At 36.1% G+C, this 13,813-nt stretch overlaps 1 long non-coding RNA gene across 1 annotated transcript; it reads left to right on the top strand.

The window, feature by feature from the left end:
- Positions 1 to 348: 348 nt before the first annotated feature.
- LOC127128272 (uncharacterized) lies at positions 349 to 1,120 on the top strand. The gene is made up of 2 exons (XR_007805815.1): positions 349 to 910; positions 991 to 1,120. It is a non-coding gene; the product is annotated as an uncharacterized LOC127128272 (long non-coding RNA).
- The last annotated feature ends 12,693 nt before the right edge of the window (positions 1,121 to 13,813 follow it).

The following is a 13,813-nucleotide window of genomic DNA, read 5'->3' as shown; positions in this document are numbered from 1 at the left end:
CCCACCTCCGAGCTGGCTCGCTTCAGGAAAATATAAAAAAAAGAAACGAAAAAGAAAAGGAGGGGGGAGGAAGAAGTTTTCCTTCTTTCATGAGGACTGAGTTTCAATAGACTCTTCCTCACCAACATATTTCTTCCATTTTTTCATTGCAGCTCATGGCCTCCATCCATCCACCTTATGAACATACTTAACCGACAACACCTCCACTCAAAACCGGATCTACACAATCCTTACAACCTTCTTCAACCTCACGCCGCACAACACACCGCCGACGTTGGAAACAAACAGCTCCGTCGCGACTCACACAAACCTTCCGTCAGATCTCACGCACCCCACATCCTTCCATTAAACCACCTCTCCGTCCACCGACCGCTTCTCCTTCTTTATCGTCCTCACCGATGAAAACCGCCGTTCTTCTCCACCCACCATTAACAATCCGCCGTTTACCTTCAATACTCCATCAAAACCACCGCGGAATCCACCATTCTCCACCTCGACACAATCCTTCCACCATTTCCAAGCTTTCGTGAACAACCTATACCTCACTGTGCAAGATCTTCCTCCACCGTGCTGAAACTATAATAGAACACCGCATCACAAGCCCGCTGCTTCATCACTACACGTGTTCGTCTCAGTTACTCCACAAACTCCCATTGCACATGCTCCATGTATCGGCATCTTCAAAGCCATGGAGACATCAAATTTGTTTTGGAAAATTTTCTTAAATATGCAAGTTTTCGTTTGAGTTTATGTTACGGTTCATTCACATTTGGTAATTGGTGTAGACTTTTTGTGATGTTCGTTTTTGCTCTTTATTTCAATGTTAACATGTAATGATTCATGATGCTGCTACATTGTGGTTATAATTCTTATGGATATCACTATTATTGTTGAGTCTAAAAGAGTTTAGGTTTTTGTATTATGTGTAAATGGTTATGGATATTCTTCAATTGAAAGGAAGGATGACCAAGTGAGTCTAAAAGAGTTTAGGTTTTTGTATTATGTGTAAATGGTTATGGATATTCTTCAATTGAAAGGAAGGATGACCAAGTGAGTCTAAAAAATAAAGATGTGTATTCTGGGTGAAATGAAATAACAGGAAGTTCTTTTTTAGTTTATACATACCTTGGTCAGTTTTTTTATTTAATTCAGTATCATCATTATTCAGGTTGAAATGTTAAACCTATATATGTAAACATTAGTTTTTTGGTAGTAATTTGTAACAACCCGTATAATATATATCTAGAATAATATCATACAAGTGTTAATAATTGGTACTGATCCAACATAAGTGCCTAATGACATCAATATATATACATGTCCAAACTAAAAACATCAATGGAACATGTTATACAATAATATCTAAACAATAAAAATCTAAGAACTATGTGCAATATCTTCATTGCACACAACTCCACGGCGGAAGATCATGATAAATAGCATCACTTGAAACATCCATCACAGCTTCTCATAGACTCAACCTGTAAGGAATACCTGAAAAATAACAACAATAATGGGATGAGATAATAATCTCAGTGAGTTCTCCTATCATATAGGTCCACTCGGCTCTACAGGGTTCCTATTTGATTCTAACTCAAGTATTCACCTTTCGTTATTTGTGCATCACTCACACCTTGTAACTAGGACTTGAGTAACCGAGGGATAAACGCAATGTATGGAAACATGTCACTTGAGTCCACATAACTCAACAAATCACTATTCGGATTCACGCAACATCGATCCCCAACCGGACCTACGTCTAGGCCAAGGCTTGTTTCACGCATGTCCGTATGATTCGACTTTCACGGTGGATATCAGGTTCCCCTATGGGACTCAAACCCACTTCTAAGAACCATCGCTCGTATGGGACTCAAACCCACTTTTAAGAACCATCACTCGTATGCGACTCGAACCCACTTTGAGTATTTTTCATCATATGGGACTCTAACCCACTTCTAAGAGCCATCACTCGTATGGGACTCGAACCCACTTTGAGTATTTTCACCATATGGGACTCTAACCCACTTAGGTGTCCACCTTTCCCCAATACCTGTTATGATTGGGACTCAAACCCAATTGAGGCGTGAATCATTGGTGCCACATCCCCACTTACCGCTTTACATAGCCTTGAAGTGGTATGTGCACAATCATAACTAATTCCAAATACGTGATTAACTCTCAATAACCAATAGGGCTTTCGGAGCAATGCTCCTCACCAAAATACATCAAACGATTCTCATGACATCATATCAATTCTCATGGCATCATAACATGATCCATTCTCATACATAAATCACACATGTTCCATACAAAGCATATTAATTCACTTACCAAGTGGATACTCGTCCACGATACACACCTAGATACCGTTGCATCAAAGCATCACTGTATACTCATTTCCATAACCTAGATTATCTTTCTAAGTTATTAATTAAGTTATTCTCCTAGGTTTCCTCACTCATCTTTGTAGAGTTTTAATCATATCATTTCACGTCCAAACATATCAACCATGTTTAACATCCATCATAATATAATTCATAGAATTTGTAAGACACATAATATACTATAACATGGTATCATAATAATAGCCTTTTTCGTTATCTTACTAACGCATCCGTCTACATCCAAAACGAAGTTATAATCCTTAATTAATTCATTAATCTATCTTAATCAAGATTTAGATTAACATTTATGCATTGCATAAGTATTCAACACAACATCTTTGGCCTAGTGGTAAGGCTTGCACAATTCCAAGGAGGTCCACGGTTCGAACCCCATTGGTGATATAATTTAATTCATCAAATAATTAATTCATGTCAATAGATTGATCAAATGAATCAATTGATTGGGGATTGGTTCTTTAAATTTCTTCAAAAATTCATCACTTAACCTCCTTTATTCCAACCCTAACCATCTCTAAATCATTCCAACAACCCGACAAACATGAACATCATGAAGACAAGAAACAACACCTCTACACTTCATGCTTCTACAAGCTTATGAAACATAAAACCATGATAACAACAACTACATTCAACCATAGGTAGAACCCCACAATCATAGAAAACATGGGTGAATCATTCATTCATTAAGCTTTCATAACTAAGATAGAACACATATCAAATGGATCATTACCAACTATCATTTGATTTCATCATAAACCCTAGTTTTATTCCATGGAATTTCTAACTAGAACTCACCTTGAAGATGAAGATGAAGATAAATATGGTGAGAAGAAGACGAGATGTTGATGGGGAAGATGATGATCCTCCATGGGTTTTCTTCTTTTTCCTCCAAGCTCCTCTTTCCTCTTTCTCTCTTTTTCTTTCTTTCTTTTCTTCTCCTTTTCCTGATAACTCTCCTTCTCTCTTCTTCTATTCTTATCCTCTTTCTACTACTTCTTATCTACTACCTCCTTCTTTCTTTCTACATCATACAAACACATACTATATAATATATATAATATATAATATTAAGTAGTGACATAAAATATCCCAAGTGATATTTTGTCTTCTAGTACCAATTGACCAATTATTAATGTTACCAAAAATGTCCTCTCCTCTACTTATTAATATTGGTTTGTCTCTTTTATTAATAATTAACCTCTTCAGAGTTCACTGGTTACTCTATTGGTCCCAATTGACAATATTTAGAGCACATAGGAGCTCCAATTGTTACAACTAACAAAATATAGGATACACAGAAACTCAATTGATCTCAATTGACAACTAATTGAGCATTTAAGGGAATATAGGATATTATATAATTAAAGAAGTCATACTAGCAGTTTGCGGTTTTGCAAATTTACATTTTTTTTCTGTTTGACTATTCTTATTATTTTTATATTATTAGTAGCAGTATTTAGGTTTTAGTAAAGATTTTGTATTTGGGCCATTAAAATGTTGAGAAGATAGGCCCACTTTTCAATTATTTTGTGCACCCTTGTTTAAAAATCTAACATTTTATATGTTATAATTTGTAGACATTATAATAATATTGTGCTATCGTTGTTTGATTTTATTTTATTGTAATAAAAATTGGATTTTTAATCCACGGATTCGGAAAATTCATGCCGATATACCGCATAAATTTCAATACATCAATAGAACATTTTCACCGCGTTATGATCTTGCGTATGACATTAATCATGTTGTCATCACGCGCAAACCGGTTTTTGAGCACATTGCGACCAATTCGATCCGAATCATTTTAAAGTGATATTGTCACTTATTTATTTCTAAATTAATTAATTAATTAAAGTTTTGATTAATTATATAATTTTATTAACTAATTGTAATTAACTTAATTAGTTGATTATATTAAATTTTAATCAAACAATTTTGATAATTAATTTTAATTAGCTTAATTAGGCGATTTAACCGAATTTTAATCAATTAATTTTGATAATTAAACATTGACTGATTTATTTCATTACCATTTCATCACCATTTCAATCATTCCCAAACTAAATCCATTTAATTTCATCATCGATTCAAAACAATAAAGATCAAATATTCTCGATTCAATATCGAGCCCCCATTTCCCACACTTTTGTAAGTCGATTGCTTTTTAGCATCGCCATCAACCTCACATAGCTTACTCTTGGGCTTTCTTACAATGAGATCTACTCAATTATAATTGATTAGATGATTGATACACCAAATATTTCTATCTAAATCTGATTAACCGTGCAAATTCAAATCATTTTCTCTAAATCAATATAACTTCTAAATTTTATTTTTTATATAATTTACAAGCTTTGGATGAAAAAGAGTATAGGAGGCATCCGCTTCATTATCTCTCGAGAGTTCGAATGATTGGCGCACGCCACATTGCTCGAATTCTTGTCACCCGATTAAAACTTACAAATTCAAATCACTTTTCCAAATCAAATCTAATTTCTAAAGACTATTTTTATAATCTAAACTTTGGATGAAAATGATGGGAGGCGTTCGCCTCACCATCTCTCAAATAATTGAATGATGGGCGCTCGCCATATTGCTCAAATTATTGACTTCCGATTAAAATACGCTAAATGAACTTGGATAAAGGAATGGGTGGCGCACGCCTCATTGTTCCTTGAATAAGCAAGTGGAAGACGCATGTCTCACTACCGCGCATATTCAATTTCCGCAAACAACTTTCAATAATAATTTAAACGAAAAAGGGAGTAGAAGGCGTTCGCCTTGTTATTCCTCGAAATATTTGAATGATTGGTGTGCACCACATTTCTCAATCTTTTGTCGTTCTTCTAAAATACCAAACATATTAAACCTAATTTCGCGCCCCCGTGCGATTGATAATTCAATCCTTTTCAAAAAGAGCACCGTTTAATCCTTTTTAAACGCGCACAACAAACTAGTGCTTAAGCCTCCGCCGAGAGTAGACAAGTCAACATTTAGCCTTTAGAACACGATCTAAACAGTCGTTCATTAAAGCACATCCAAATTATCAAACCTCTTGCATCGCCCCCCACGCGATCAAAACTCTTTTTAAAAAAAGAACATTGTTTAATCCTTCCTAACGCGCACAACAAACTAGTGCTTAAGCCTCCGCCGAGAGTAGACAAACCAACGTTTAGCCTTTAGAACGCGATCTAAACAGTCGTTCATAAAAGACACCAACAAACCATAGTTCCCTGAACTACGAATGCTCTGACTTCCTTATTGCACTGTAAGGATACATAGGCACGAGATTGCGAGATCCTGGCGAGCACACTAATAAAAAACCTCCCTTTTCCCTCTTCTGAGGTTTCTAGATAAGCCAACGTTTAGCCTTTAGAACGCGATCTAAACAGTCGTTCATAAAAGACACCAACAAACCATAGTTCCCCGAACTACGAATGCTCTGACTTCCTTATTGCACTGTAAGGATACGTAGGCACGAGATTGCGAGATCTTGGCGAGCACACTAATAAAAAACCTCCCTTTTCCCTCTTCTGAGGTTTCCATCCCTCCCTTTTTCAATATTCTTATCACTCGAAGAAAACAAACAACATAAGCTAACATTCAAATCGCAAATTAAACTAAAAGGTTCCCGTTGAGTACAACGGACGTGAGGGGTGCTAATACCTTCCCCTTACGTAATCGACTCCTGAACCCGAATATGGTTGTGACGAACATTATTCTAGTTTTCAAAGGTTTTATCAATATTTTTCTATTCCTTCATTGGAATAAATAAAGTTCGGTGGCGACTCAGTTCAAACTAATTTTTTCCGCGACCATCGCGAGGAATCGTATTTTTCGAGATACGACAGTAGCTTCGTCAATAGTGAACCAGTATAAAAATAACCTTTTTATTTTTATTGTTCGTGTTTTTAATTGATTGAATTGGTTTTGAAAAAGCTTTCATTTTTAGAAACTCATTTCAAACCCCCTTTCTTGTGTTTATTTCCACCTTAAATTGGAATCAGAGCTCTGACTCTGGTCTTGGTAAGATATCAAACACTTATTAGTGTCAGATAAATATCCAACGTGAAACACATGGCTAATATTCCACCATCAGTTGCTCAAAAAAATGACAGAGATCACTACAATGCCAAAACACCTGTTTTTGATGGAGATAGATTTGACTATTGGAAGGGTAGAATTGAAAGGTTCTTTCTAGGGCACGATGTTGATATACGGGATATCGTAGTTGGGTTCTACGTACACCCATTAGATGCAACTGGCAACAAAGTTGAAAGAAGAGTGATGACAAATAAACAGAAGAAAAATTATAAGAATCATCACAAAGTAAGAACCATCTTGCTAAAAATTATTTCATACATTGAGTATGAAAATATCACCAATAGAGATACTACAAAATCTATATTTGATTCTCTAAGGATGACATGTGAAGGGAACACACAAGTCAAAGAAACCAAGCCTCTGGCCTTGATTCAAAAATATGAAGCGTTCAAGATGGAGGATGAGGAAACTATTGAGAACACGTTCTCATGGCTTCAAACTCTTGTTGCAGGACTTAAGGTTCTAGACAAAGGGTATTCTAATGCTGATCATGTTAAGAATATCATCAGGAGCCTACCTAAGCGTTGGAGACCTATGGTTATTTCTTTAAAGTTAACAAAGGATTTAAACAACATTTCTCGTGAAGAACTGGTTTCTTCTTTAAGAAGTCATGAGATTGAGCTTGAGGAAGATAAGCCAAAAAGAAAGAGAAAATTCATTGCTCTAAAGTCTTCAGGAAGATATGAGAAGATAAAGCTCTTCAAACAGAATCTGATGAAGAGTCTGAAGAGGGATTAGAAGAAGAAGATGAATTGTCTCTTATGTCCAGATGCATAAATCAACTCTGGAAGAAAAGGCAAGGAAAATTCAGAGGACAAAAAAGGACAAGTGGTCGTTCTAAGTCCACTTCTGGATCCAAGAAAGCTGGAGCTGGAAAAGAACTCACGTCTTTTGAGTGCAAGGAGCATGGCCACTTCAATAATGAATGTCCTAAGTTAAAGAAAGACATACCTAAGAAGAACTTCAGAGGAAAGAAGAAGGGTTTGATGGAAACATGGGATGATTCATAGTCCTTAGAAGATGACTCTGAGGGAGAGCAAGCTAATATGGCGTTGATGGCTTGCATAGACGCTCATGCATAAACGGTTCAATCAGAACCAGAATCTGAGTCAGATTCTGAAGAGGTATTTTCTGAACTTGAATCTAGTTTATCTGAATTTCTGGACAAGTATCAGAATCTTCTGGACAAATACAAGGATTTGAAGAAGATTCATGTATCTGAATCAGAAACTCACTGTAAGCTTCAGAAATATTTCTCAAGTTTGAGTGAAGAAAATCTTATTTTGAAAAACAATAACATTGTGCCACAAAGCAAGAGTCTCAAACCTGAGAAGAAAATTATTTCAAAAGCCTCTACAGGTTCTACTGATATCATAAAGAAATATGATAAATATTTACAAAGATTTCTTGCTAGAAGCCTTAATAGAAGCTTAATGGCTTCCATGATTTATGGCTAGCAGAAACAGAACAAGGGGTATTGGTTATGATTCTTATGAAGAATCTGATTCTGAACAAGATAAGAAACCAAATACTCTTCAGTCCCATTTTGTCCCTTATGGGAAACAAAATAGAGTTGCACCTAAAGGTAGAATTGTTTCTAAACCTAAGGCAAAAGTAAAACCTCATTCTCGTTTCAATCATGCATTCATGTATAAATATCATGTACAAAAAGCCAAGTTTGTCAAAAACTCTGGGAAAACTAACCCAAAAGGACCCAGAGAGATGTGGGTACCTAAGGACAAGATAGTTTATGTTGCAAATATCCTTAGCACCGGAGTTGAGACACCAGTCATGGTACCTGGACTCTTGATCATCGCGGTACATGATGGGGAGGAGCATATATTCCAAAGCCTAAAACTTAAGCCTAAAGGCATCGTCAATTTTGGAGGTGATCGGAAAGGAAAGATCGTTGGCTCAGGAACTGTAGGTAATGGTAAACTCCCTTCCATTACTAATGTTTTTTTAGTTGAAGGATTAATGCATAATTTGTTGTCCGTAAGTCAATTAAGTGACAATGGTTATTACATTATTTTCAATCAAAAGTCATGTAAAGCTACTAGTCAAAAGGATGGCTCAGTTCTTTTCAATGGAAAGAGGAAGAACAATAATTATAAGATAAGACTTTCTGATTTGAAGAATCAAAATGTTAAATGTCTTATGTCTGTAAATAAAGAGAAATGGACGTGACATAGACGATTAGGACATGTTAGCATGAGGATGATTTCTCATCTAAATAAGGTTAATTTAGTCAGAGGCCTGCCAAATCTGAAGTTTGCTTCAGATGCTCTTTATAAAACATGTCAGAAAGGAAAGTTTCCTAAAACTTCTTTCAAAGCTAAAAATGTTGTTTCAACCTCCAAACCGTTGGATCTTCTGCACATTGACTTGTTTGGACCAGTGAAAACGGCCTCTATCAATGGTAAGAAGTATGGACTAGTTAATGTTGATGACTACAACAGATGGACATGGGTAAAACAAATTCAGACATAAGGATTAGTCACATTCCGTATTTTCTACCTTCTGCTCCCAAGTGCAAAATGAGAAGGATCTTAGAATTGTAAAAAGAATTTGAAAACAAATTTTTTGAAAAACTCTTTGATGCTAATGGAATTTACCATGATTTCTCCTGTCCTATAACTCCATAATAAAATGGAGTTGTAGAGAGGAAGAATAAGACTCTGCAAGAGATAGCCATAACCATGATCAACGAGACTAATATGGCTAAGCACTTTTAGGCAGAGGCAGTCAACATATTGTGTTATATTCAGAATAGGATATCTATAAGACTTATTCTGAGTAAGACTTCCTATGAATTGTAGAAGAATTTGAAGCCCAACATTTCATATCTTCATTCTTTTGGATGTTCTTGTTTTATGTTGAACACTAAGGAGAATCTGAGCAAGTTTTATTCTAAGGCTCTGAAGTGCATCATGTTAGGATACTCTGAATGCTCCAAAGGGTATATAGTATATAACACTGAAACACAAATTGTTGAAGAATCAATCCATGTTAGATTCGATGATAAGCTTGACTTTGAAAAGTCAAAGCTAGTTGAGAAATTTGCAAATCTGGAGATCACTTATTCAGGTTCTGAAGGAAAAACTTCAGAAGTCAAAGAAGTTGAAGTAAAAGATTTTGAAGCTCCTCAACCAGAAGCTATTGAAGCTAAGACTCCTTTGAGAAGGCACATAAGAGATCTTCACATTCTGAAGAATTGATTCTGGGAGATAAATCTGAACCTATCAGAACTAGATCCTTATTCAAACCCTATGAAGAGACTCTCCTGGGTTTGGTGTTACTGATAGAGCCTACATCAATTGATGAATCACTTTTGGACACAAAATGGATTTTGGCTATGCAAGAGGAACTCAACCAATTATCTAGAAATGACGCATGGGATCTGGTGCCAAGATCCAAAGGAACTCACGTTATTAGAACAAATTGGATCTTCAGAAACAAGATGAACAAACAAGGAGAGGTAGTAAGAAGTAAGGCTCGCCTAGTAGCACAAGGTTATAGTCATCAAGATGGGATTGACTATACATAAACCTTTGAACCAATTTCCAGTTTAGAGTCATTTTGTTTCTTAACTTCCTTTGTTGTTAATCATAACATCATCTTATATCAGATGGATGTTAAGAGTGTTGGTGTAAGCCCTAGAGGCCAATACTTTTGGTACTTGTATCGAATTATTTATTAATTAATAAAAAGGCTTTTTCTTTATTATGGTTGATTAATAAAGTCCCTGGAATAGATAGTCCGTTTAATGTATTAAGTGTGACTTAATCATGAGAGCACATTAAACATAAGGACACTATTCTTAAAGTATCCGTAGTCGAGCTTTATTGTGAAGTGGGATAACATTAAAGCATTAAGACTATTATGTTTGTAGACTGATGATCACATCTCATGGATCATGGATAAAGAGTTATCAAGTCTTAAACATAGGTATGAATATTAAGAGTAATATTTATACCGAATTGACCCGCTATGAGAATACTATATAGAAAGTTATGCAAAGTGTCATAAGTTATTCTCATGGTGATAATGGTGTATACCACTCTTCGATCTGAAACCACTATGGATCCTAGATGTAGAGTCGAGTGCTTTATTACTGATCCAACATTGTCCGTAACTGGATAACCATAAAGACAGTTGATGGGTACTCCACAAAACATGCTGAGGGACATGAGTCTTCTAGATGGAATTTGCCCATCCTGCGTAATAGGATAAATGTCTATGGGCCCAATATTGAACTGGACAAGGATGACACGATCTATACCTTGTGTTCAATATAGACATAAGGGCAAAGGGGTAATTATACACATAATTATTATCATAGGAGGTTTTGTCAGATCACATGACATTTTCGTGTCTTGGGTAGCAGTGATGTGTTGCTAGATACCGCTCACTGTTTATTATGTTAAATGCGTGATTTAATATAATTGCCAACGTCGCGAAAACCTACAGGGTCACACACAAAGGACGGATTGATGAGAAATAGAGTAACTAAGGAACACCATAAGGTACGGTGCACTTAAGTGGAATACGAAATATGGTAAGGTACCAAATACTTAAGTGATTTTGACATATTATGAGATATGGGCCAAAATACACTTAAGTGGGCTTTTTAGCTTGAAGCCCACACAAGTGGTTCTATAAATAGAACCCCTTGGGTAGAAGCATTGTCACTCCACTCAGACTGAAACTCAAGTAAAGACTTGGAATTTCGTTTCCCTCTCTCTCTCACTCAAAGCCTTCATTCGTACCAGCTAGCACTGAGATTGAAGGAACCCGTTCGTGTGGAATGAGTAGAGACGTTGTCATCGTTCAACGTTCGTGATCGCTCCGTGGATTTGTATCCAAGGTTTTGATCATTACAAGAGATCTGCACCAAAGGTTTGAATCGCCACAAGAGGTAACGATTCTATCACTGATCATGCCCATTCGTAAGGATCACTAAATGGAGAAATTTTTAAATTCCGCTGCGCCTTGGATGGCAATTCTCCTTCAAAGAGTGCATCTTTGAATGGTTACATTACTGAAGAAGTGTATGTACATCAACCCCCTAGTTTTTAAAATCCAAAAAATCCAGATTTTGTTTTCAAACTTAAGAAATCTTTGTATGGTCTGAAATAAGCTCCCAGAGCATGGTATGAAAGACTAAGCAATTTTATTTTAGAAAATGATTTCACCAGAGGGAAGGTTGATATAACTTTATTTTGTAAGTCATTCAAAAATGATATCCTTGTGTTCAAATTTACATTGATGATATCATATTTGGTTCTACTAATGCTACTTTGTGCAAAGAATGTTAAGTCTATGCATGGAGAGTTTGAGATGAGTCTTAAGTTCTTTCTGGAGATTCATATCAATCAAAGTCCATAAGAAACATACATCCATCTGTTGTACCCCAAAATTTTCCCTCCACTTTTTCATCTTTACATCCATCAACTTGACTTAGGGACCAGTTGCAACTCATTCATATGCATCATTCATTCCATTAGTGGATCACCGTAGATTCAAATCCCTTGGCTCGTGAAGCCAGGGTATGTGTGTGTAATAACTTCAAAAGCATGTTTGGCCATTCATCAAAGCATAGGGGGTGTAAAACCTTAATTGCTTGATGGTGGAGGTATGGGTTCAACAAGGGGTTATCTAAGCAATCCCCATGGGTCTTCAAAACCCTAATTCTAGATTGGTGTGATGCTGAGATCCTGTGGAATGTCTCTGGACTTTGTTTTGGCTAGCAAAACCCTAATAAGGGCCCATATATTAGAAGACTTGTTGTTGAAGCATCTGGTGTGATTCAAAAGGCTTGGCATCATGGAAACCCTAACTAAGGAGGGATAGATCCTGATAGACCTAGTGGTTTGACTTTCCATCTGGTGACATCCAAAACCCTAAACTTCATTCACGTTTCACCCATTGAATGATTGGTGCCCACTTTGAGCCTTATCCTTTTACATTGGCCCAAGCCTTGGTTCCACAGTCCCTATGATTGGCTAAATTCGTGATACTTCATCTGATCACCTTAAGTACTTGGTCCATTCTTGGCTCGTTTGCATTTTGGTCATTGATCTTGAATTCAACCCATGTCTTGACAACCTAAATGATGGTCAACCCTATTGATTCACGTTCAAGCTATGTTCTTAGGCCATCTAAATGTGATCACTCCATATTACAAGTCTTGTCATGTTCACTTTGTTTCAATCTAACTTCAAACATGTTCATATAATCCATTTCATCCAAAATGCCAATCACATTCATTGCATAATCATACAAGTGTCCATTGTATCAGAGCAATGCAAAAGTAAACTTTGACCAAATGTTGACTTTGGTCAACGGTTGAATTTTTTGTCAACTTTGACCGAAGTCAACCACCCTCTCTAGACAATTTTCAAGACCTTTGGTCCATACAATTTGAAGGATTATGATTATCCTTGTCCATTAAAATCTTTACATTTAAACCATTATATTCAAATCCATTTTCATAGTTCCATTAATGAGTACCATCCAAGATTAAACATACCTTTCCATCCATATTTCCAAATTAAGTGTATTACATGTGTTTTCCATTCCATTACATGTGCGGTTTTCAATCCATTTACATCAGAACTTACCATTTCATCCAATGTATAACCAAGTTTCAAGTATTTCAATTCAACACATCCATTCAATAAATCACTTATTCATAACATCCATTTTACAATTGAATTTCCATACCTATTTACATTCCCACTTGACATAAGCCTAATACATCAAGATAAAATCACATACAATTCCCATTAAAATGTTACTAAATTACAACCACTTCCACACATTCATATTCCAAATTATAAATCCAACACCAAGAGTTTCCAAATGCCAAAAACCAACACTACAACCCAAACATTACATAAACAAGTTATAAACCAACTACATAAGGTTGCAACATTCCAAACTAAACTGAAAGCCCCACATTTTTTCATGAAACAAGCGTTGTGATCAAAGCCTATAGCTTTCCAATTCATCACCATGTTAATTCTTGCAATTAATTTCCATTGGCACATGACAACCATAAATCTATAACCTTCACATTCCATAACTTTTCAGAGTTTCTCATGGATACCAAAATAAATACCTGCTGCCTCTCCTCCTTTTCGTCGTAAGCATGATCCTAATGCCTCGTGCGCTTACCACATCGGGTATATAGGGAACTCCACTGAAGACTGTTGGGCCCTCAAATACAAGGTTCAAGACTTGATTAATTAGGAGATCATGTCTTTCTCCGAGGAAAAACCTAATGTGAAAACAAATCCCCT

The sequence above is a fragment of the Lathyrus oleraceus genome, chromosome 3 (assembly GCF_024323335.1).
Source record: "Lathyrus oleraceus cultivar Zhongwan6 chromosome 3, CAAS_Psat_ZW6_1.0, whole genome shotgun sequence".
NCBI lineage: Eukaryota > Viridiplantae > Streptophyta > Magnoliopsida > Fabales > Fabaceae > Lathyrus > Lathyrus oleraceus.
The sequence above is the reverse complement of the archived record's forward strand: the minus strand, read 5'-3'. Positions and strand labels throughout refer to the sequence as shown.